The sequence below is a fragment of the Pseudophryne corroboree genome, chromosome 1, assembly GCF_028390025.1.
Source record: "Pseudophryne corroboree isolate aPseCor3 chromosome 1, aPseCor3.hap2, whole genome shotgun sequence".
In the NCBI taxonomy this organism is placed as follows: Eukaryota; Metazoa; Chordata; class Amphibia; order Anura; family Myobatrachidae; genus Pseudophryne; species Pseudophryne corroboree.
In genome coordinates this window covers 1,203,834,198-1,203,857,983 of record NC_086444.1, presented here as the reverse complement: position 1 = coordinate 1,203,857,983, position 23,786 = coordinate 1,203,834,198, and the positions used below count along the sequence as shown (strand labels likewise).

The 23,786-nt window shown below is 45.6% G+C and overlaps 1 long non-coding RNA gene and 1 pseudogene across 3 annotated transcripts in view; one reads left to right on the top strand and one right to left on the bottom strand.

Annotated features, from left to right (window-relative positions):
• Positions 1-23,786, top strand: part of LOC135020681 (uncharacterized) — a 239,000-nt gene that overhangs the window by 136,573 nt on the left and 78,641 nt on the right. The gene's annotated exons all lie outside the window — the stretch shown is intronic.
• LOC134947765 (5S ribosomal RNA) lies at positions 22,451-22,569 on the bottom strand (annotated as a pseudogene).

The following is a 23,786-nucleotide window of genomic DNA, read 5'->3' as shown; positions in this document are numbered from 1 at the left end:
TCTGTGTCAAGTATACTATCCATATCTGTGCTGCATTATTGTGAGCAGTATAAAGTAGGACAGTGCAGCATTTTGGTGACCAGCAGTATACATATAGTACAGTACAGTGGGCCATTGCTGTATCTTGTAGCTCTGTGTTAAGTATACTATCCATATCTGTGCTGCATTATTGTGAGCAGTATATAGTAGGACAGTGCAGCATTTTGGTGACCAGCAGTATACATATAGTACAGTACAGAAGGCCATTGCTGTATCTTGCAGCTCTGTGTCAAGTATACTATCCATATCTGTGCTGCATTATTGTGAGCAGTATATAGTAGGACAGTGCAGCGTTTTGGTTACCAGCAGTATACATATAGTACAGTACAGTAGGCCATTGCTGTATCTTGCAGCTCTGTGTCAAGTATACTATCCATATCTGTGCTGCATTATTGTGAGCAGTATATAGTAGGACAGTGCAGCATTTTGGTGACCAGCAGTATACATATAGTACAGTACAGTAGGCCATTGCTGTATCTTGCAGCTCTGTGTCAAGTATACTATCCATATCTGTGCTGCATTATTGTGAGCAGTATATAGTAGGACAGTGCAGCATTTTGGTGACCAGCAGTATACATATAGTACAGTACAGTAGGCCACTGCTGTATCTTGCACCTCTGTGTAAATTATACTATCCATATCTGTGCTGCATTATTGTGAGCAGTATATAGTAGGACAGTGCAGCATTTTGGTGACCAGCAGTATACATATAGTACAGTACAGTAGGCCATTGCTGTATCTTGTAGCTCTGTGTCAAGTATACTATAAATTAGAGATGAGCGGGTTCGGTTCTCCGAGATCCGAACTCACCCGAACTTCACCCATTTTACATGGTTCCGAGGCAGCCTCAGATCTTCCCGCCATGCTCGGTTAACCCGAACGCGCCCGATCGTCATCATCTCGCTGTCGGATTCTCGCGAGATTCGTATTCTATATAAAGAGCCGCGCGTCGCCACCATTTTCAGTTGTGCATTGGAGATTGAACGAAGAGGACATGGCTGCGTTCTCTCCCTAAAAACTCTGTAATCTGTGCTCAGTGTGCTGCAAATATCTGTGCTCAGTGTGCTGCAAATATCTGTGCTCATTGTGCTGAAAATATTTACGGTCTCTGCCTGAAAAAGCTCCATATCTGTGCTCAGTGTGCTGCAAATATCTGTGCTCAGTGTGCTTTATTATGGGGACTGTGGACCACCAGTATATAATTATACTTATAGTAGTACAGTACAGTAGGCCATTGCTGTATCTTGCAGCTCTGTGTCACTGCAAGTATCCATTCCATATCTGTGCTGCATTTTTGTGAGCAGTATATATAGAATTACAGTGCAGCATTTTGGTGACCCAACAGTATATAGTTGTGTACAGTAGGCCATTGCTGTATCTTGCAGCTCTGTGTCGCTGCAAGTATCCATTCCATATCTGTGCTGCATTTTTGTGAGCAGTATATATAGTATTAAAGTCCAGCATTTTGGTGACCCAACAGTATATAGTTATGTACAGTTGGCCATTGCTGTATCTTGCAGCTCTGTGTCACTGCAAGTATCCATTCCATATCTGTGCTGCATTTTTGTGAGCATTATATATAGTATTACAGTGCAGCATTTTGGTGACCCAACAGTATATAATTGTGTACAGTAGGCCATTGCTGTATCTTGCAGCTCTGTGTCACTGCAAGTATCCATTCCATATCTGTGCTGCATTTTTGTGAGCAGTATATATAGTATTACAGTGCAGAATTTTGGTGACCCAACAGTATATAATTGTGTACAGTAGGCCATTGCTGTATCTTGCAGCTCTGTGTCACTGCAAGTATCCATTCCATATCTGTGCTGCATTTTTGTGAGCAGTATATATAGTATTACAGTGCAGCATTTTGGTGACCCAACAGTATATAATTGTGTACAGTAGGCCATTGCTGTATCTTGCAGCTCTGTGTCACTGCAAGTATCCATTCCATATCTGTGCTGCATTTTTGTGAGCAGTATATATAGTATTAAAGTCCAGCATTTTGGTGACCCAACAGTATATAGTTATGTACAGTTGGCCATTGCTGTATCTTGCAACTCTGTGTCACTGCAAGTATCCATTCCATATCTGTGCTGCATTTTTGTGAGCAGTATATATAGTATTACAGTGCAGCATTTTGGTGACCCAACAGTATATAATTGTGTACAGTAGGCCATTGCTGTATCTTGCAGCTCTGTGTCACTGCAAGTATCCATTCCATATCTGTGCTGCATTTTTGTGAGCAGTATATATAGTATTACAGTGCAGCATTTTGGTGACCCAACAGTATATAATTGTGTACAGTAGGCCATTGCTGTATCTTGCAGCTCTGTGTCACTGCAAGTATCCATTCCATATCTGTGCTGCATTTTTGTGAGCAGTATATATAGTATTACAGTGCAGCATTTTGGTGACCCAACAGTATATAATTGTGTACAGTAGGCCATTGCTGTATCTTGCAGCTCTGTGTCACTGCAAGTATCCATTCCATATCTGTGCTGCATTTTTGTGAGCAGTATATATAGTATTACAGTGCAGCATTTTGGTGACCCAACAGTATATAATTGTGTACAGTAGGCCATTGCTGTATCTTGCAGCTCTGTGTCACTGCAAGTATCCATTCCATATCTGTGCTGCATTTTTGTGAGCAGTATATATAGTATTACAGTGCAGCATTTTGGTGACCCAACAGTATATAATTGTGTACAGTAGGCCATTGCTGTATCTTGCAGCTCTGTGTCACTGCAAGTATCCATTCCATATCTGTGCTGCATTTTTGTGAGCAGTATATATAGTATTACAGTGCAGCATTTTGGTGACCCAACAGTATATAATTGTGTACAGTAGGCCATTGCTGTATCTTGCAGCTCTGTGTCACTGCAAGTATCCATTCCATATCTGTGCTGCATTTTTGTGAGCAGTATATATAGTATTACAGTGCAGCATTTTGGTGACCCAACAGTATATAATTGTGTACAGTAGGCCATTGCTGTATCTTGCAGCTCTGTGTCACTGCAAGTATCCATTCCATATCTGTGCTGCATTTTTGAGAGCATTATATATAGTATTACAGTGCAGCATTTTGGTGACCCAACAGTATATAATTGTGTACAGTAGGCCATTGCTGTATCTTGCAACTCTGTGTCACTGCAAGTATCCATTCCATATCTGTGCTGCATTTTTGTGAGCAGTATACATAGTATTACAGTGCAGCATTTTGGTGACCCAACAGTATATAGTTGTGTACAGTAGGCCATTGCTGTATCTTGCAGCTCTGTGTCACTGCAAGTATCCATTCCATATCTGTGCTACATTTTTGTGAGCAGTGTATATATAGTATTACAGTGCAGCATTTTGGTGACCCAACAGTATATAGGGGGTCATTCCGAGTTGTTCTCTCATTATTTTTTTCCGATACGGAGCGATTATTCGCAAACTGCGCATGCGCAATGTACTCAGCGCGCCTGCGCCAAGTAAATTAGCACAAAAGTTTGGTATTTTACTCACAGCCTAACAAAGTTTTCTCATCGTTCTGTTGATCGTAGTGTGATTGACAGGAAGTGGGTGTTTCTGGGCGGAAACTGTCCATTTCTGGAAGTGTGTGGAAAAACGCAGGCGTTCCCAGGAAAAACGCGGGAGTGTCTGGAGAAACGGGGTCAAGTATACTATCCATATCTGTGCTGCATTATTGTGAGCAGTATATAGTAGGACAGTGCAGTATTTTGGTGACCAGCAGTATACATATAGTACAGTACAGTAGGCCATTGCTGTATCTTGCAGCTCTGTGTCAAGTATACTATCCATATCTGTGCTGCATTGTTGTGAGCAGTATATAGTAGGACAGTGCAGCATTTTGTTGACCAGCAGTAGCAGTAGTACAGACAGTATAGAAGGCCATTGCTATTGATATATAACTTGCATATAATTCAACACATAAATAAAGGGAGAACAAAAATGTGGAGGGTAAAATAGGGAAAGATCAAGATCCACTTCCACCTCGTGCTGAAGCTGCTGCCACTAGTCATGGCCGAGACGATGAAATGCCATCAACGTCGTCTTCCAAGGCCGATGCCCAATGTCATAGTAGAAAGCATGTAAAATTCAAAAAACAAAAGTTCAGTAAAATGACACAAAAATCTAAATTAAAAGCGTCTGAGGAGAAGCGTAAACTTGCCAATATGCCATTTATGACACAGAGTGGCAAGGAACGGCTGGGGCCCGGGCCTATGTTCATGGCTAGTGGTTCAGCTTCACATGACGATGGAAGCACTCATCCTCCCGCTGGAAAAATGAAAAGACTTAAGCTGGCAAAAGCACAGCAAAGACCTGTGCGTTCTTCTAAATCACAAATCCCCAAGGAGTGTCCAATTGTGTCGGTTGCGATGCCTAACCTTCCCAACACTGGACGGGAAGAGGTGGCACCTTCCACCATTTGCACGCCCCCTACAAGTGCTGGAAGGAGCACCCACAGTCCAGTTCCTGATAGTCAAATTGAAGATGTCACTGTTGAAGTACACCAGGATGAGGATATGGGTGTTGCTGGCGCTGAGGAGGAAATTGACAAGGAGGATTCTGATGGTGAGGTGGTTTAATTCAGGCACCCGGGGAGACATCTGTTGTCCGTGGGATGAATATGGCCATTGACATGCCTGGTCAAATTACAAAAAAAATCACCTCTTCGGTGTTGAATTATTTGAAAAGAAATGCGGACAACAGGTGTCAAGCCGTGTGTTGCCTTTGTCAAGCTGTAATAAGTAGGGGTAAGGACGTTAACCAACTAGGAACATCCTCCCTTATACGTCACCTAAAGCGCATTCATCAGAAGTCATTGACAAGTTCAAAAACTTTGGGTGACAGCGGAAGCAGTCCACTGACAACTAAATCCCTTCCTCTTGTACCCAAGCTCCTGCAAACCACACCACCAACTCCCTCAGTGTCAATTTCCTCCTTACACAGGAAAGCCAATTGTCCTGCAGGCCATGTCACTGGCAAGTCTGACGAGTCCTCTCCTGACTGGGATTCCTTTGATGGATCCTTGAGTGTAACGCCTACTGCTCCTGGCTCTGCTGTTGTTGTTGCTGCTGGGAGTCGATCATCATCCCAGAGGGGAAGTCGGAAGACCACTTGTACTACTTCCAGTAAGCAATTGACTGTCCAACAGTCCTTTGCGAGGAAGATGAAATATCACAGCAGTCATCCTGTTGCAAAGCGGATAACTCAGGCCTAGGCAGCTGTGTTGGTGTTAGACGTGCGTCCGGTATCCGCCATTAGTTCACGGGCAATTAGAGAATTTATTAAGGTAGTGTGTCCCCGGTACCAAATGCAATCTAGGTTCCTCTTCTCTAGGCAGGCGATACCGAGAATGTATACAGACATCAGAAAAAGACTCACCAGTGTCCTAAAAAATGCAGTTGTACCCAATGTCCACTTAACCACGGACATGTGGACAAGTGGAGCAGGGCAGACTCAGGACTATATGACTGACAGCCCACTGGGTAGATGTATTGCCTCCCGCAGCAAGAATAGCAGCTGCGGCACCAGTAGCAGCATCTCGCAAACGCCAACTCGTTCCTAGGCAGGCTACGCTTTGTATCACCGCTTTCCATAAGAGGCACACAGCTGACAACCCTTTTACGGAAACTGAGGAACATCATCGCAGAATGGCTTACCCCAATTGGACTCTCCTGGGGATTTGTGACATCGGACAACGCCACCAATATTGTGCGTGCATTACATGTGGGCAAATTCCAGCATGTCCCATGTTTTGCACATACATTGAATTTGGTGGTGCAGAATTATTTTAAAAATAACAGGGGCGTGCAAGAGATGCTGTCGGTGGCCTGAAGAATTGCGGGCCACTTTCGGCATTCAGCCACCGCGTGCCGAAGACTGGAGCACCAGCAAACACTCCTGAACCTTCCCCGCCATCATCTGAAGCAAGAGGTGGTAACGAGGTGGAATTCAACACTCTATATGCTTCAGAGGATGGAGGAGCAGCAAAAGTCCGTTCAAGCCTATACATCTGCCTAAGATATAGGCAAAGGAGGGGGAATGCACCTGACTCAAGCACAGTGGAGAATGATTTCAACGTTGTGCAAGGTTCTGCAACCCTTTGAACTTGCCACACGTGAAGTCAATTCAGACACTGCCAGCCTGAGTCAGGTCATTCCCCTCATCAGGCTTTTGTAGAAGCAGCTGGAGAGATTGAAGGAGGAGCTAATATGGAGCGATTCCGCTAGGCATGTGGGACTTGTGGATGGAGCCCTTCATTCGCTTAACCAGGATTCACGGGTGGTTAATCTGTTGAAATCAGAGCACTACATTTTGGCCACCGTGCTCAATCCTAGGTTTAAAGCCTACGTTGTATCTCTCTTTCCGGCAGACACAAGTCTGCTGAGGTTCAAAGACCTGCTGGTGAGAAAATTGTCAAGTCAAGCGGAACGTGACCCGTCAACAGCTCCTCCTTCACATTCTCTCGCAACTGGGGCTGCGAGGAAAAGGCTATGAATTCCGAGCCCACCCGCTGGCGGTGATGCAGGGCAGTCTGGAGTGAGTGCTGACATCTGGTCCGGACTGAAGGACCTGCCAACAATTACTGACATGTTGTCTACTGTCACTGCATATGATTCTGTCACCATTGAAAGAATGGTGGAGGATTATATGAGTGACAGCATCCAAGTAGGGACGTCAGACAGTCTGTACGTATACTGGCAGGAAAAAGAGGCAATTTGGAGGCCCTTGCACAAACTTGCTTTATTTTACCTAAGTTGTCCCCCCTCCAGTGTGTACTCCGAAAGAGTGTTTAGTGCAGCCGGTCACCTTGTCAGCGATCGGCGAACGAGGTTACTTCCAGAAAATGTGGAGAAGATGATGTTCATCAAAATGAATTATAATCAATTCCTCCGTGGAGACATTCACCAGCAATTGCCTCCAGAAAGTACTCAGGGACCTGAGATGGTGGATTCCAGTGGGGACGAATTAATACTCTGTGAGGAGGGGGATGTACACAGTGAAAGGGGTGATGAATCAGACGATGAGGAGGAGGTGGACAACTTTCCTCTGTAGAGCCAGTTTGTGCAAGGAGAGATTGATTGCTTTTTTTTGGTGGGGGCCCAAACCAACCAGTGATTTCAGCCACAGTCGTGTGGCAGACCCTGTGGCTGAAATGATGGGTTTGTTAAAGTGTGCATGTCCTGTTTATGCAACATAAGGGTGGGTGGGAGGGCCCAAGGACAATTCCAACTTGCACCTCTTTTTTTTAAATTTATCTCTGCATCATGTGATGTTTGGGGCTAATTTTTTTAAGTGCCATTCTGTCTGACACTGCAGTGATTTAAGCTGTTTTTGAGGGTTTTTGAAAAAAAAAAACCCGAATCCAAAACACACCCGAATCTGAATAAAAATTTTCAGGGAGGTTTTGCCAAAACGCGTCCGAATCCAAAACACGGCCGCGGGTCCGAATCCAAAACCAACACACAAAACCCGAAAAATTTCCAGTGTACATCTCTACTATCCATATCTGTGCTGCATTGTTGTGAGCAGTATATAGTAGGACAGTGCAGCATTTTGTTGACCAGCAGTATACATATAGTACAGTACAGTAGGCCATTGCTGTATCTTGCAGCTCTGTGTCAAGTATACTATCCATATCTGTTCTGCATTATTGCGAGCAGTATATAGTAGGACAGTGGAGCATTTTGGTGACCAGCAGTATAGTACAGTAGGCCATTGCTGTATCTTGCAGCTCTGTGTCAAGTATACTATCCATATCTGTGCTCCATTGTTGTGAGCAGTATATAGTAGGACAGTGCAGCATTTTGTTGACCAGCAGTAGTAGTAGTACAGACAGTATAGAAGGCCATTGCTATTGATATATTACTTGCATATAATTCCACACATAAAAAAAGGGAGAACAAAAATGTGGAGGGTAAAATAGGGAAAGATCAAGATCCACTTCCACCTCGTGCTGAAGCTGCTGCTACTAGTCATGGCCGAGACGATGAAATGCCATCAACCTCGTCTGCCAAGGCCGATGCCCAATGTCATAGTAGAGAGCATATAAAATTCAAAAAACAAAAGTTCAGTAAAATGACACAAAAATCTAAATTAAAAGCGTCTGAGGAGAAGCGTAAACTTGCCAATATGCCATTTACGACACAGAGTGGCAAGGAACGGCTGAGGCCCGGGCCTATGTTCATGGCTAGTGGTTCAGCTTCACATGACGATGGAAGCACTCATCCTCCCGCTAGAAAAATGAAAAGACTTAAGCTGGCAAAAGCACAGCAAAGAACTGTGCGTTCTTCTAAATCACAAATCCCCAAGGAGTGTCCAATTGTGTCGGTTGCGATGCCTGACCTTCCCAACACTGGACGGGAAGAGGTGGCACCTTCCACCATTTGCACACCCCCTGCAAGTGCTGGAAGGAGCACCCGCAGTCCAGTTCCTGATAGTCAAATTGAAGATGTCACTGTTGAAGTACACCAGGATGAGGATATGGGTGTTGCTGGCGCTGAGGAGGAAATTGACAAGGAGGATTCTGATGGTGAGGTGGTTTAAGTCAGGCACCCGGGGAGACATCTGTTGTCTGAGGGATGAATATGGCCATTGACATGCCTGGTCAAATTACAAAAAAAATCACCTCTTCGGTGTTGAATTATTTTAACAGAAATGCGGACAACAGGTGTCAAGCCATGTGTTGCCTTTGTCAAGCTGTAATAAGTAGGGGTAAGGACCTTAACCACCTAGGAACATCCTCCCTTGTACGTCACCTAGAGCGCATTCATCAGAAGTCATTGACAAGTTCAAAAACTTTGGGTGACAGCGGAAGCAGTCCACTGACAACGAAATCCCTTCCTCTTGTACCCAAGCTCCTGCAAACCACACCACCAACTCCCTCAGTGTCAATTTCCTCCTTACACAGGAAAGCCAATTGTCCTGCAGGCCATGTCACTGGCAAGTCTGATGAGTCCTCTCCTGACTGGAATTCCTTCGATGGATCCTTGAGTGTAATGCCTACTGCTCCTGGCTCTGCTGTTGTTGCTGCTGGGAGTCGATCATCATCCCAGAGGGGAAGTCGGAAGACCACTTGTACTACGTCCAGTAAGCAATTGACTGTCCAACAGTCCTTTGCGAGGAAGATGAAATATCACAGCAGTCATCCTGTTGCAAAGCGGATAACTCAGGCCTAGGCAGCTGTGTTGGTGTTAGACGTGCGTCCGGTATCCGCCGTTAGTTCACGGGCAATTAGAGAATTTATTGAGTTAGTGTGTCCCCGGTACCAAATGCCATCTAGGTTCCACTTCTCTAGGCAGGCGATACCGAGAATGTACACAGACATCAGAAAAAGACTCACCAGTGTCCTAAAAAATGCAGTTGTACCCAATGTCCACTTAACCACGGACATGTGGACAAGTGGAGCAGGGCAGACTCAGGACTATATGACTGACAGCCCACTGGGTAGATGTATTGCCTCCCGCAGCAAGAACAGCAGCGGCGGCACCAGTAGCAGCATCTCGCAAACGCCAACTCGTTCCAAGGCAGGCTACGCTTTGTATCACCGCTTTCCATAAGAGGCACACAGCTGACAACCTCTTACGGAAACTGAGGAACATCATCGCAGAATGGCTTACCCCAATTGGACTCTCCTGGGGATTTGTGACATTGGACAACGCCACCAATATTGTGCGTGCATTACATGTGGGCAAATTCCAGCATGTCCCATGTTTTGCACATACATTGAATTTGGTGGTGCAGAATTATTTAAAAAATGACAGAGGCGTGCAAGAGATGCTGTCGGTGGCCTGAAGAATTGCGGGCCACTTTCGGCATTCAGCCACCGTGTGCCGAAGACTGGAGCACCAGCAAACACTCCTGAACCTTTCCCGCCATCATCTGAAGCAAGAGGTGGTAACGAGGTGGAATTCAACACTCTATATGCTTCAGAGGATGGAGGAGCAGCAAAAGTCCGTTCAAGCCTATACATCTGCCTACGATATAGGCAAAGGAGGGGGAATGCACCTGACTCAAGCACAGTGGAGAATGATTTGAACGTTGTGCAAGGTTCTGCAACCCTTTGAACTTGCCACACGTGAAGTCAGTTCAGACACTGCCAGCCTGAGTCAGGTCATTCCCCTCATCAGGCTTTTGCAGAAGCAGCTGGAGAGATTGAAGGAGGAGCTAATATGGAGCGATTCCGCTAGGCATGTGAGACTTGTGGATGGAGCCCTTCATTCGCTTAACCAGGATTCACGGGTGGTTAATCTGTTGAAATCAGAGCACTACATTTTGGCCACCGTGCTCGATCCTAGGTTTAAAGCCTACGTTGTATCTCTCTTTCCGGCAGACACAAGTCTGCTGAGGTTCAAAGACCTGCTGGTGAGAAAATTGTCAAGTCAAGCGGAACGTGACCTGTCAACAGCTCCTCCTTCACATTCTCCCGCAACTGGGGCTGCGAGGAAAAGGCTATGAATTCCGAGCCCACCCGCTGGTGGTGATGCAGGGCAGTCTGGAGTGAGTGCTGACATCTGGTCCGGACTGACGGACCTGCCAACAATTACTGACATGTTGTCTACTGTCACTGCATATGATTCTGTCACCATTGAAAGAATGGTGGAGGATTATATGAGTGACAGCATCCAAGTAGGGACGTCAGACAGTCTGTACGTATACTGGCAGGAAAAAGAGGCAATTTGGAGGCCCTTGCACAAACTTGCTTTATTTTACCTAAGTTGTCCCCCCTCCAGTGTGTACTCCGAAAGAGTGTTTAGTGCAGCCGGTCACCTTGTCAGCGATCGGCGTACGAGGTTACTTCCAGAAAATGTGGAGAAGATGATGTTCATCAAAATGAATTATAATCAATTCCTCCGTGGAGACATTCACCAGCCATTGCCTCCAGAAAGTACTCAGAGACCTGAGATGGTGGATTCCAGTGGGGACGAATTAATACTCTGTGAGGAGGGGGATGTACACAGTGAAAGGGGTGATGAATCTGACTATGAGGAGGAGGTGGACAACTTTCCTCTGTAGAGCCAGTTTGTGCAAGGAGAGATTGATTGCTTCTTTTTTGGTAGGGGCCCAAACCAACCAGTCATTTCAGTCACAGTTGTCTGGCAGACCCTGTCGCTGAAATGATGGGTTTGTTAAAGTGTGCATGTCCTGTTTATACAACATAAGGGTGGGTGGGAGGGCCCAAGGACAATTCCATCTTGCACCTCTTTTTTTTTATTTATCTCTGCATCATGTGCTGTTTGGAGCTAATTTTTATAAGTGCCATCCTGTCTGACACTGCCGTGCCACTCCTAGATGGGCCAGGTGTTTGTGTCGCCCACTTGGGTCGCTTAGCTTAGTCATCCAGCGACCTCGGTGCAATTTTTAGGATTAAAAATAATATTGTGAGGTGTGAGGTGTTCAGAATAGACTGGAAATGAGTGGAAATTATGGTTATTGAGGTTAATAATACTATGGGATCAAAATGACCCCCAAATTCTATGATTTAAGCTGTTTTTGAGGGTTTAAAAAAAAAAAAAAACACCAGAATCCGACAAAAAATTTTCAGGGAGGTTTTGCCAAAACACGTCCAAATCCAAAACACGGCCGCAGAACCGAATCCAAAACCAAAACACAAAACCCGAAAAATTTCCGGTGCACATCTCTAGTTATTACCCAGTTTTGGTTTAATCACTGTAGTTTCCAATGGCAGAGTGCAATGGAATATGCTGCGCTATAAAAGAAACGTAATAAATAATAAATAGTTGCCATTGCCTCAAAACCATTTGTTGGTATGACCGCTAATAATTATTAGAGATGACCGAACCCTACCGAACTTCACTACCTGAGCCCGGGTCCAAGTCCGGCTCGGGTTTTCTTGCCTGACTCAGAAACCAGAACGAGGCAAAATGTCATCATCCCTCTGTCGAATTCTCGCGGGATTTGGATTCCATATAAGGAGCCGCGCGTCGCCACCATTTTCACTCCAGTCCTGGAAAGTTTAGTAAGAGGACGTGTCTCCATCCTCAGTGTTTGTGCGAGGAGGAAAGTGGGGTGGCGATTATAGTGCTGTCTTGTGCTGCTCAGTAGAGTGTAGTGTCTTACGCTGCATCAATCAGTCCAGTGACCAGTCACAGTGGTGGTGTCCTCTGCTGCCATATGTCCAGTGCTGCTGTATAATAAGTCCCTTACAGTGTCGCTGTGTTGTCCTGCATCAATCCAGTGGTAGTGTCCTGTGCATCAGTCAGTCCAGTGACCAGTCACAGTGGTGGTGTCCTCTGCTGCCATATGCCCAGTGCTGCTGTATAATAAGTCCCTTACAGTGTGGCTGTGTTGTCCTGCATCAAACCAGTGTAGTGTCCTGTGCTGTATATTATTTACTCCAAATAAAGGGATTATTAACATTTAATCCAAATATAATTTTTACAGGGTGTGCCCTGTGTCAGGGCCGGTGCAAGGTCTCTCTGCACCCTAGGCCATACTTACCTACTCTCCCGGAAGCTGCGGGAGGCTCCCGTTTTTTAGGGTAGCCCCCCGCACCCCCGGAAGAGTGGGCAGGTCTCCCGCATCCTGCTCGCACCCTAGTGATGCGAGCAGGATGGAGAGATAACCTCCCGCATTCGCGGGTCCGTCGGGTGGAGAAGGGGTTAAAATGATGCAAATTGCGTCATTTTAGCCCCGCCCCCTTCCCACGGACCCGCGAATCGCGGCATGTGATGTCACAGCCCGCCCCCCAAAGACACCTGCAGCATCTCCTCTCCAGGCTTTTGTAGGTAAGTATGCCCTAGGCAAAGCTTCAGCCTGGTGCCCCCTAACCTGCAACCCCCCCCCCCCCATCAACACACACACACACACACACACACACACACACACACACACACACACACCTCCCAGAGTGGAGATGCAGGTGGCCACTAGGTGGGATGTGGTGAATTCCATCATTATACAAATACGGAGAAAAGGAACAACACTCACGGATTGTTACAGTATATATATTCTTTATGTATACACGCTAGCTGGCATGTTAGGAATCTAAACTGAGTGCCGTGATAAAATATATAGATATACTGTATATGAGGTCTGCGGGGGATATTTAATTTTAAATGGGTACAAGATGCCGCTGGTCAGAATACCGCCACCGACATCCCTGCCACCATAATACTAACATTTTGAATGAAATGAATTAACCCTTCCCCTATCCATTTCTCTCCCCCCGCCCCCTCCCCCCATCCCACTCCTCTAAGGATCAGGTTCCAGACTCTGCACATGAATTATACATTATAAATATGGTACATTATACTGCACAGGACTATGGTGTATTTTCTGGAGTGCATTGCTGTTATTACTCTGGTATATTATCATGCAAGCACTATCAGTAATATATATATATATATATATATATATATATATAGTTAGGCAAACCAATGTTGTGGCTGGCCACACCCCTAAACATGGACCCCTACCACTGTATTTCCCGGTTGGCCCTTCACGCCCCAGTCCGACACTGGGAGCTGCCGTGGGGGCGCCCCTTAGGAGCCATAGTTACATCCACCTCCTATGTGCCTTCACATGTCAGCATGGAGAAAGCACTGAGACACTATGTTGTACAGCCGTATAGCGGCGGCTGCGCCTGATTAGACCTGCAGCAGCAGCCAGCGCAGTGTAACAGGAGGAGGCCGCATACAGAGACATCCTTCACTTTTTTGCTAGTTGAATTCAGTGGCGCCCTCCAGGGGCTGGCACCCCTAGGCAGCCATCTAAAGCTGCCTAATGGTAGAGCCAGCCCTGCCCTTTGGGGTACGCTCGCCTGTGCTGCATATTATTATAATAGCTCCAAATAAAAGAGATATTATTATCCAAATTAATTTTACAAGCTTTGCCGTGTGTGTGTGTGTGTGTGTGTGTGTGTGTGGTTTAAGGGTACGCAATCCTGTGCTACCAATATTGTGCGTGTATTACATCTGGGCAAATTCCAGCACGTCCCATGTTGTTTGTGCCGCACACTTGTGTTGCTTAGCTTAGTCATACAGCTACCTCATTGCACCTCTTTTACATATTTGCATGATGTGCTGTTTGGGGCCTTTTTTTTTAATCTGCCATCCTGTCTGCCACTGCAGTGCCACTCCTAGATGGGCCAGGTGTTTGTGTCGCACACTTGTGTCGCTTGGCTTAGTCATACAGCTACCTCATTGCACCTCTTTTTCTTCTTTGCATCATGTGCTGTTTGGGGACTATTGTAAAATCTGCCATCCTGTCTGACACTGCAGTGCCACTCCTAGATGGGCCAGGTGTTTGTGTCGCTTAGCTTAGTCATACAGCCACCTTGGTGCAACCTTTTGGCCTAAAAACAATATTGTGAGGTGTTCAAAATAGACTGGAAATGAGTGTAAATGAATGTTAATAATACCGTAGGATCAAAATTACCCTCAAATTCTGTGATTTTAGCTGTTTTTATGTTTTTTTCAAAAATCATCCACATCCAAAACCAAAACACGAAAGGGTGGTTTTGGCAAAACCAATCCAAATCCAAAACGAGGATGGAACCAGAACCAAAACAAGAAGAGTGCCCGCCTCACATCTCTAATCATTATTCTGTGCTCATGAGCAGAAGTAGTTGGAGGCTTGCACATGTGAACATGAACTGTGCTGCACCCACCACTTCCAGATCTCTTAAGTTAAACACAAACAGTCAGACATCGGATGGGCATCAGAAAGCAACATGTGATGGCTGCCAACCAATGGAAACCCTGCTATTCAATACAAAAATAATATTTTATTTAATAGAGATGAGCGGGCTTGGTTCTCCAAGAACTGAGCGAACCCGAACTTCTGGGATCCAAGGGGTTTACCCGTTTTTCTCAGATTCCAAAACAAGGCAAAACATCTTCTTCCCGGCATCAGATCTTGCATGTTTTAGATTCGATATAAGTCCTTCCCGTGGTTATTTCTGGTGCCATTTCACACAGGACACCAGACAGAGAGCACATCCACTAGTCTACCAGGGCACTAAACAGCATTATAGCAAATCTTATGCACTGCAGACAGTCCAGAGTTCCTCTTAAGATTTTTGTAATGCCATTCTTGATTTATCCTTTATTTTTGCACAATCAGGCACAGCATTAACTCATGGTGCAAACTGGTTTAGTTTTTTTTTTTGTCACTGCCCATAGTGCTGCCTAGAGCTCGTAAAACGGGGGCGGCAATAATTGTTTGTACACACTCATGGTTTTTTTTTGCAACAGCATTAACCCTTTAGTAGGGCCACCATTACTATAATAAATGCATAAAATAAAATAAAAATTGGGCAGGCCATGTCACTGCATTAAAAATACAGGAACAGTGATTTGCAGCAGTGTGTAATATATATATATATATATATATATATATATAGAGTGGGGGGATAAGGGTACCGGCGACTAGTGTTGTTTAAAAATGCAAATGTTAAAACTTATAATTTATGAGCAAAAAAATATATAAAATTGAACAAACAGTTTTTTAATAACACATAAAAAATGGGATAAAACATAAAAGTTTTCCAAATATTGATAAAAACATAAAAGGTCTTATATAAAAGGTAAGGAGTTCTGACTTAACTTAAAATAGGCAAGGGGGTCAATGCAGGGAACCCAATGCGTTTCGTCACACCAGACTTCTTCAAGGGGTAGGGACAGAGTGAAATAGCATGCCTATATATACCCCTGGCAATACTAGCTCAGGGTTTGTGATGTCATAATTGGTCATGTGATCCAATAAAAACGTTTAACCTAAAAGCAATCAAGGACAATCAATCAAAGCATAGCCTAAAGCACTAGGGGTCACTGTAGATATGTTCTTATTAAAACCGAGTGGTTTATAGGGTGCAAACATTGTTTAAAGTGTTCAAAATCGCTAAAATGTAATGAAGTGCGGCACTTCCGCCACACTTCCGGTGACGGAGGTAGCGCGTCACGTGACTCCGGGTATTTCCGCCCCACTTCCGGTTCGCTAGTGCGCATGTGCCGGCGGCGCTCCTCGTTCACTGCGCATGTGCCTGCAGTTTCTCCTAGATAGCAGCAGTCTCAGTTCAGGTCTCAATGTAATGTATGTCCCTCCCATCAGGTGCTGCGGCAGCCATATTGTTGGGGAGAAACTCCATAGGAAATATAGGAAATGCGGTGGCCATCTTTAAGGAGTCTTTGGAGACCCAGATATCGTGGCTTTGCGGTATCCATAACAACGGTCCCATGTAAATAAAACAAACAGAGATATATGGTGAAATATATGTACTGGTTTTTCACAGGTACTGGAGACTGCTACATAAGGGGATGATATATCCTAATAGCCCACATAATAAACATTATTTTAACATGCACAAACGCTGCAACATGTGTGCCTACAAACTAGTGACAATTCATTTTTGAATACAGTATAGCGGTGATTTACTGGTGACCATGTTGTAAGATTAAACAAAAAGGGGGGAGGTTATAAGATTATAATTAGATTATAATTAGATTGGTGAGGAAAAGGGGAAGAACCAGGAGCAGAGTGGTAAAGTAATAAAAGATAAATTTCTCTATCGTCCTAAGTGGATGCTGGGGTTCCTGAAAGGACCATGGGGAATAGCGGCTCCGCAGGAGACAGGGCACAAAAAAGTAAAGCTTTACTAGGTCAGGTGGTGTGCACTGGCTCCTCCCCCTATGACCCTCCTCCAGACTCCAGTTAGATTTTGTGCCCGAACGAGAAGGGTGCAATCTAGGTGGCTCTCCTAAAGAGCTGCTTAGAGAAAGTTTAGTTTAGGTTTTTTTCTTTACAGTGAGTCCTGCTGGCAACAGGATCACTGCAACGTGGGACTTAGGGGGAAAGTAGTAAACTCACCTGCATGCAGAGTGGATTTGCTGCTTGGCTACTGGACACCATTAGCTCCAGAGGGATCGAACACAGGCCCAGCCGTGGAGTCCGGTCCCGGAGCCGCGCCGCCGACCCCCTTGCAGATGCTGAAGCGTGAAGAGGTCCGGAAACCGGCGGCTGAAGACTCCTCAGTCTTCATAAGGTAGCGCACAGCACTGCAGCTGTGCGCCATTTTCCTCTCAGCACACTTCACTGGGCAGTCACTGAGGGTGCAGAGCGCTGGGGGGGGGCGCTCTGAGAGGCAAATATAAACCTTATACAAGGCTAAAAATACCTCACATATAGCCCATAGGGGCTATATGGAGATATTTAACCCCTGCCTGACTGGAAAAATAGCGGGAGAAGAACCCGCCGAAAAAGGGGCGGGGCCTATCTCCTCAGCACACGGCGCCATTTTCTGTCACAGCTCCGCTGGTCAGAACGGCTCCCAGGTCTCTCCCCTGCACTGCACTACAGAAACAGGGTAAAACAGAGAGGGGGGGCACATTAATGGCTATATATATATATATTAAAGCAGCTATAAGGGAGCACTTAATATAAGGATATCCCTTGTATATATAGCGCTTTGTGGTGTGTGCTGGCAGACTCTCCCTCTGTCTCCCCAAAAGGGCTAGTGGGTCCTGTCTTCATTAGAGCATTCCCTGTGAGTTTGCGGTGTGTGTCGGTACGTGGTGTCGACATGTATGAGGACGATATTGGTGTGGAGGCGGAGCAATTGCCAAATATGCAGATGTCACCCCCCAGGGGGTCGACACCAGAATGGATGCCTTTATTTGTGGAATTACGTGATGGTTTATCTTCCCTTAAACAGTCAGTTGAGGACATGAGGCGGCCGGACAATCAATTAATGCCTGTCCAGGCGCCTCAAACACCGTCAGGGGCTGTAAAACGCCCTTTGCCTCAGTCGGTCGACACAGACCCAGACACGGGCACTGATTCCAGTGACGACGGTAGAAATTCAAACGTATTTTCCAGTAGGGCCACACGTTATATGATTTTGGCAATGAAGGAGACGTTACATTTAGCTGATACTACAGATACCGTAAAACAGGGTATTAGGTATGGTGTGAAAAAACTACAAACAGTTTTTCCTGAATCAGAAGAATTAAATGACGTGTGTGATGAAGCGTGGGTTGCTCCTGATAAAAAGTTGATAATTTCAAAAAAGTTATTGGCATTATACCCTTTCCCGCCAGAGGTTAGGGCGCGCTGGGAAACACCCCCTAAGGTGGACAAGGCGCTCACACGCTTATCCAAACAAGTGGCGTTACCCTCTCCTGAGACGGCCGCACTTAAGGATCCATCAGATAGAAAGATGGAAGTTATTCAAAAGAATATATACACACATGCAGGTGTTATACTACGACCAGCTATAGCAACTGCCTGGATGTGCAGTGCTGGAGTAGTTTGGTCAGAATCCCTGATTGAAAATATTGATACCCTAGATAGGGACAATGTTTTACTGTCGTTAGAACAAATAAAGGATGCATTTATCTATATGCGTGATGCACAGAGGGATATTTGCACACTGGCATCTCGGGTGAGTGCTATGTCCATTTCAGCCAGAAGAGCCTTATGGACACGACAGTGGACAGGCGATGCGGATTCAAAACGTCACATGGAGGTTTTGCCGTATAAAGGGGAGGAGTTATTTGGAGTTGGTCTATCAGACTTGGTGGCCACGGCTACTGCCGGGAAATCCACTTTTTTACCTCAAGTCACTCCCCAACAGAGAAAGGCACCGACCTTTCAACCGCAGCCTTTTCGCTCCTACAAAAATAAGAGAGCAAAGGGCTTGTCGTACCTGCCACGAGGCAGAGGAAGAGGGAAGAGACACCAACAGGCAGCTCCTTCCCAGGAACAGAAGCCCTCCCCGGCTCCTGCAAAAACCTCAGCATGACGCTGGGGCCTCTCAAGCGGACTCGGGGACAGTGGGGGGCCGTCTCAAAAATTACAGCGCGCAGTGGGCTCACTCGCAGGTAGACCCCTGGATCCTGCAGATAATATCTCAGGGGTACAGGTTGGAATTAGAGACGGATCCTCCTCATCGTTTCCTGAAGTCTGCCTTACCAACCGTCTCTTCCGAAAGGGAGAGGGTGTTGGAAGCCATTCACAAGCTGTACGCTCAGCAGGTGATAGTCAAAGTACCCCTATTACAACAAGGAAAGGGGTATTATTCCACTCTATTTGTGGTACCGAAGCCGGATGGCTCGGTAAGGCCTATTCTAAATCTGAAGTCCTTGAACCTCTACATAAAAAAGTTCAAGTTCAAGATGGAGTCACTCAGAGCAGTGATAGCGAACCTGGAAGAAGGGGACTTTATGGTATCCTTGGACATCAAGGATGCGTATCTACACGTTCCGATTTACCCCGCACACCAGGGGTACCTCAGGTTCATTGTTCAAAACTGTCACTATCAGTTTCAGACGCTGCCGTTCGGATTGTCCACGGCGCCTCGGGTCTTTACCAAGGTAATGGCCGAGATGATGATTCTTCTTCGAAGAAAAGGCGTATTAGTTATCCCATACTTGGACGATCTCCTAATAAGGGCAAGGTCCAGAGAACAGCTGGAGACAGCTTTAGCACTATCTCAAGAGGTGCTAAGACAACACGGGTGGATTCTGAATATTCCAAAATCCCATTTAATCCCGACAACTCGTCTGCTGTTCCTAGGAATGATTCTGGACACGGTTCAGAAAAAGGTTTTCCTTCCAGAGGAAAAAGCCAAGGAGTTATCCGATCTGGTCAGGAACCTCCTAAAACCAGGAAAAGTGTCAGTACATCAATGCACAAGAGTCCTGGGAAAAATGGTGGCTTCTTACGAAGCAATTCCATTCGGCAGATTCCATGCAAGAATATTCCAAAGGGATCTGTTGGACAAATGGTCAGGGTCGCATCTGCAGATGCACCTGCGAATAACCCTGTCACCAAAGACAAGGGTGTCACTTCTGTGGTGGTTGCAGAAGGCTCACCTATTAGAAGGCCGCAGATTCGGCATTCAGGATTGGATCCTGGTGACCACGGACGCCAGCCTGAGAGGCTGGGGAGCAGTCACACAAGGAAGAAACTTCCAGGGAGTATGGACGAGTCTGGAAAAGTCTCTTCACATAAACATTCTGGAACTAAGAGCAATCTACAATGCTCTAAGCCAGGCGGAACTTCTCCTGCAAGGAAAGCCGGTGTTGATTCAGTCGGACAACATCACGGCGGTCGCCCATGTAAACAGGCAGGGCGGCACAAGAAGCAGGAGTGCAATGGCAGAAGCTGCCAAGATTCTTCGCTGGGCGGAGAATCACGTGATAGCACTGTCAGCAGTGTTCATCCCGGGCGTGGACAACTGGGAAGCAGACTTCCTCAGCAGACACGATCTTCATCCGGGAGAGTGGGGTCTACATCCAGAAGTCTTCAACATGTTAATAGACCGTTGGGAAAGACCAATTGTAGACATGATGGCGTCTCGCCTCAACAAGAAACTGGACAAATAAGATCCACAGGCAATAGCTGTGGACGCACTGGTAACTCCTTGGGTGTACCAGTCAGTGTATGTGTTTCCTCCTCTGCCGCTCATACCAAAGGTATTGAAGATCATACGGCAAAGAAGAGTAAGAACAATACTAGTGGTTCCGGATTGGCCGAGAAGGACTTGGTATCCGGAACTTCAAGAGATGCTCACGGACGAACCGTGGCCTCTACCTCTGAGAAGGGACCTGCTACAGCAGGGTCCCTGTCTTTTTCAAGACTTACCGCGGCTGCGTTTGACGGCATGGCGGTTGAACGCCAGATCCTAAAAGGGAAAGGCATTCCAGAAGAAGTCATTCCTACCTTGATTAAGGCACGGAAGGAAGTCACCGTGAAACATTATCACCGCATTTGGCGAAAATATGTAGCGTGGTGCGAGGATCGGAGGGTTCCGACGGAGGAATTCCAACTGGGTCGTTTCCTACATTTCCTGCAATCAGGATTATCTATGGGTCTCAAATTGGGATCCATTAAGGTTCAAATTTCGGCCCTGTCAATATTCTTCCAAAAAGAATTGGCCTCTGTCCCTGAGGTCCAGACTTTTGTCAAGGGAGTACTGCATATACAGCCTCCTGTGGTGCCTCCGGTGGCACCGTGGGATCTAAATGTAGTTTTAGATTTCCTCAAATCCCATTGGTTTGAACCATTGAAAAAGGTGGATTTGAAATATCTCACATTGAAAGTGACTATGTTACTAGCCCTGGCCTCTGCCAGGAGAGTATCTGAATTGGCGGCTTTATCTTATAAAAGTCCTTATCTAATCTTCCATTCGGATAGGGCAGAACTGCGGACTCGTCCGCATTTTCTCCCTAAAGTGGTATCAGCATTTCATCTGAACCAACCTATTGTGGTGCCTGCGGCCACTAGCGACTTGGAGGACTCCAAGTTGTTGGACGTTGTCAGAGCCTTAAAAATATACATTGCAAGGACGGCTGGAGTCAGAAAATCTGACTCGCTGTTTATATTGTATGCACCAAACAAGTTGGGCGCACCTGCTTCTAAGCAGTCGATTGCTCGTTGGATTTGTAACACAATTCAACTTGCACATTCTGTGGCAGGCCTGCCACAGCCTAAAACTGTAAAAGCCCACTCCACAAGGAAGGTGGGCTCATCTTGGGCGGCTGCCCGAGGGGTCTCGGCATTACAACTCTGCCGAGCAGCTACGTGGTCGGGGGAGAACACGTTTGTAAAATTTTACAAATTTGATACCCTGGCAAAGGAGGACCTGGAGTTCTCTCATTCGGTGCTGCAGAGTCATCCGCACTCTCCCGCCCGTTTGGGAGCTTTGGTATAATCCCCATGGTCCTTTCAGGAACCCCAGCATCCACTTAGGACGATAGAGAAAATAAGAATTTACTTACCGATAATTCTATTTCTCGGAGTCCGTAGTGGATGCTGGGCGCCCATCCCAAGTGCGGATTATCTGCAATACTTGTACATAGTTATTGTTAACTAATTCGGGTTATTGTTAAGGAGCCATCTTTAAGAGGCCCTTTCTGTTGTCATACTGTTAACTGGGTTTAGATCACAAGTTGTACGGTGTGATTGGTGTGGCTGGTATGAGTCTTACCCGGGATTCAAAATGCCTCCCTTATTGTGTATGCTCGTCCGGGCACAGTACCTAACTGGAGTCTGGAGGAGGGTCATAGGGGGAGGAGCCAGTGCACACCACCTGACCTAGTAAAGCTTTACTTTTTTGTGCCCTGTCTCCTGCGGAGCCGCTATTCCCCATGGTCCTTTCAGGAACCCCAGCATCCACTACGGACTCCGAGAAATAGAATTATCGGTAAGTAAATTCTTATTTTCCACACAGAATATATGAAGAAGGTGATGCTGGGAAGGGTATTCATACACAGAGTGAGTATTCCTCCATAATTAATAATTAATGAATGAATGATTAATAATTAATAAATACTAAATAATTGGTGAATCATAGGGTGAACCGTGAATAATGTGGACCTAGTTTGTATCAAGTGATAACAGATCGGTCACTAGTTGGCTTGACGTCATTTATCAGTCCTTACAGTACCCGATCTTCCCAGGCAGTCCCCCTCACTGGTACTAATCAGGCCCGAACACTGCTTAGCTTCCAAGATCGGACGAGATTGGGCGTGCCAGTGTGGTTTGACTGTACGCAAAAGTAGACATCTTAACACCAGAAACCCGATCGCACAATAACACTTGAGTCCTGGTGATTCATACCTTTAATATAGTGTGAGATGGACATCAAAAACAAGAGCAAGTTGTAGCGAGAAACAAGGAATAAAACAAGGAATGAGGAATGCAAGGAAAATGAGAGGATACAGCACCTCATAAGAAAGGTGCAATCTCATATCCTTCGTTCAGACCCATAGGTTGCAGGGTCTACAGCTGGAATATCCAGTACATCTTCCTTCTCGAGAGTTTGTTCGCGAGGTCACCTCCTCTCTCTCCCAGACATACATGTTCAATTGCCTTGAACGTGAGATCCTCAGGATTGGAGTTGTGTCGTAATGTGAAATGTCTGGAAACAGTATGGCTCTCCACCTTGTTCTTTATATTCCTTACGTGTTCCTGGATCCTCATTTTTAATGGTCTTTTGGTCTTGCCCACGTACTTCTTTTTGCAGGTGCATTCCAGTAGGTAGATCACGGACACAGTATTACAGTTCATGAATTCTTTTATGGTGTACTGCTTCTTGTCCTCCATATCACTAAAGGTTTTCCGATTTGGATGCAAGTATTTGCATACGTTACATTTCCCACGCTTGAAAGCACCCACACACTTGGGCATCGGGGTGTTCCTGGTGTGCTTCTCCTTCAACAAACTGGGTGTAAGATGGTCCTTTAGGTTTCTGGATTTCTTGAAGATGAGAACTGGTTCGGGCGGTAGGATGTCCTTAAGTACTGGGTCCATGAGGAGAATGCTACACACACATATATATATATATATATATATATACACTGTGGACTATGTATATATACATATACTTACATACACAGTATATATATAAAACAAGCCAAAAATTGTAAAAAGTAAAACAAAACTTGTGTGTTTTCAGGGCCAGGCTGTGCCCCACTGCTTTCATAAGTTTAAGCACTGTAACTCCACAGTGTGAGTCTTTTTTTTTTTTTTAGAGCACTTGTGTGTTCAGTAAAGCTCAGTTGGTGCCGTGCCACACTAAATTTATACTTATAAGCACTGTGACTCTGCAATGTGAGTTGTAATTTGCAAAAAAAGTTAACAAATTTTAATTTTTTTTGTAGAAATTGTGTATGCTGTACCCCACTACTTTTGTTCATATAAGTATAAGAACTGGGTCAATATATATCACAGTCAGTTGATAGCCGAGCAGGAGCAGCAACCAAGTACTA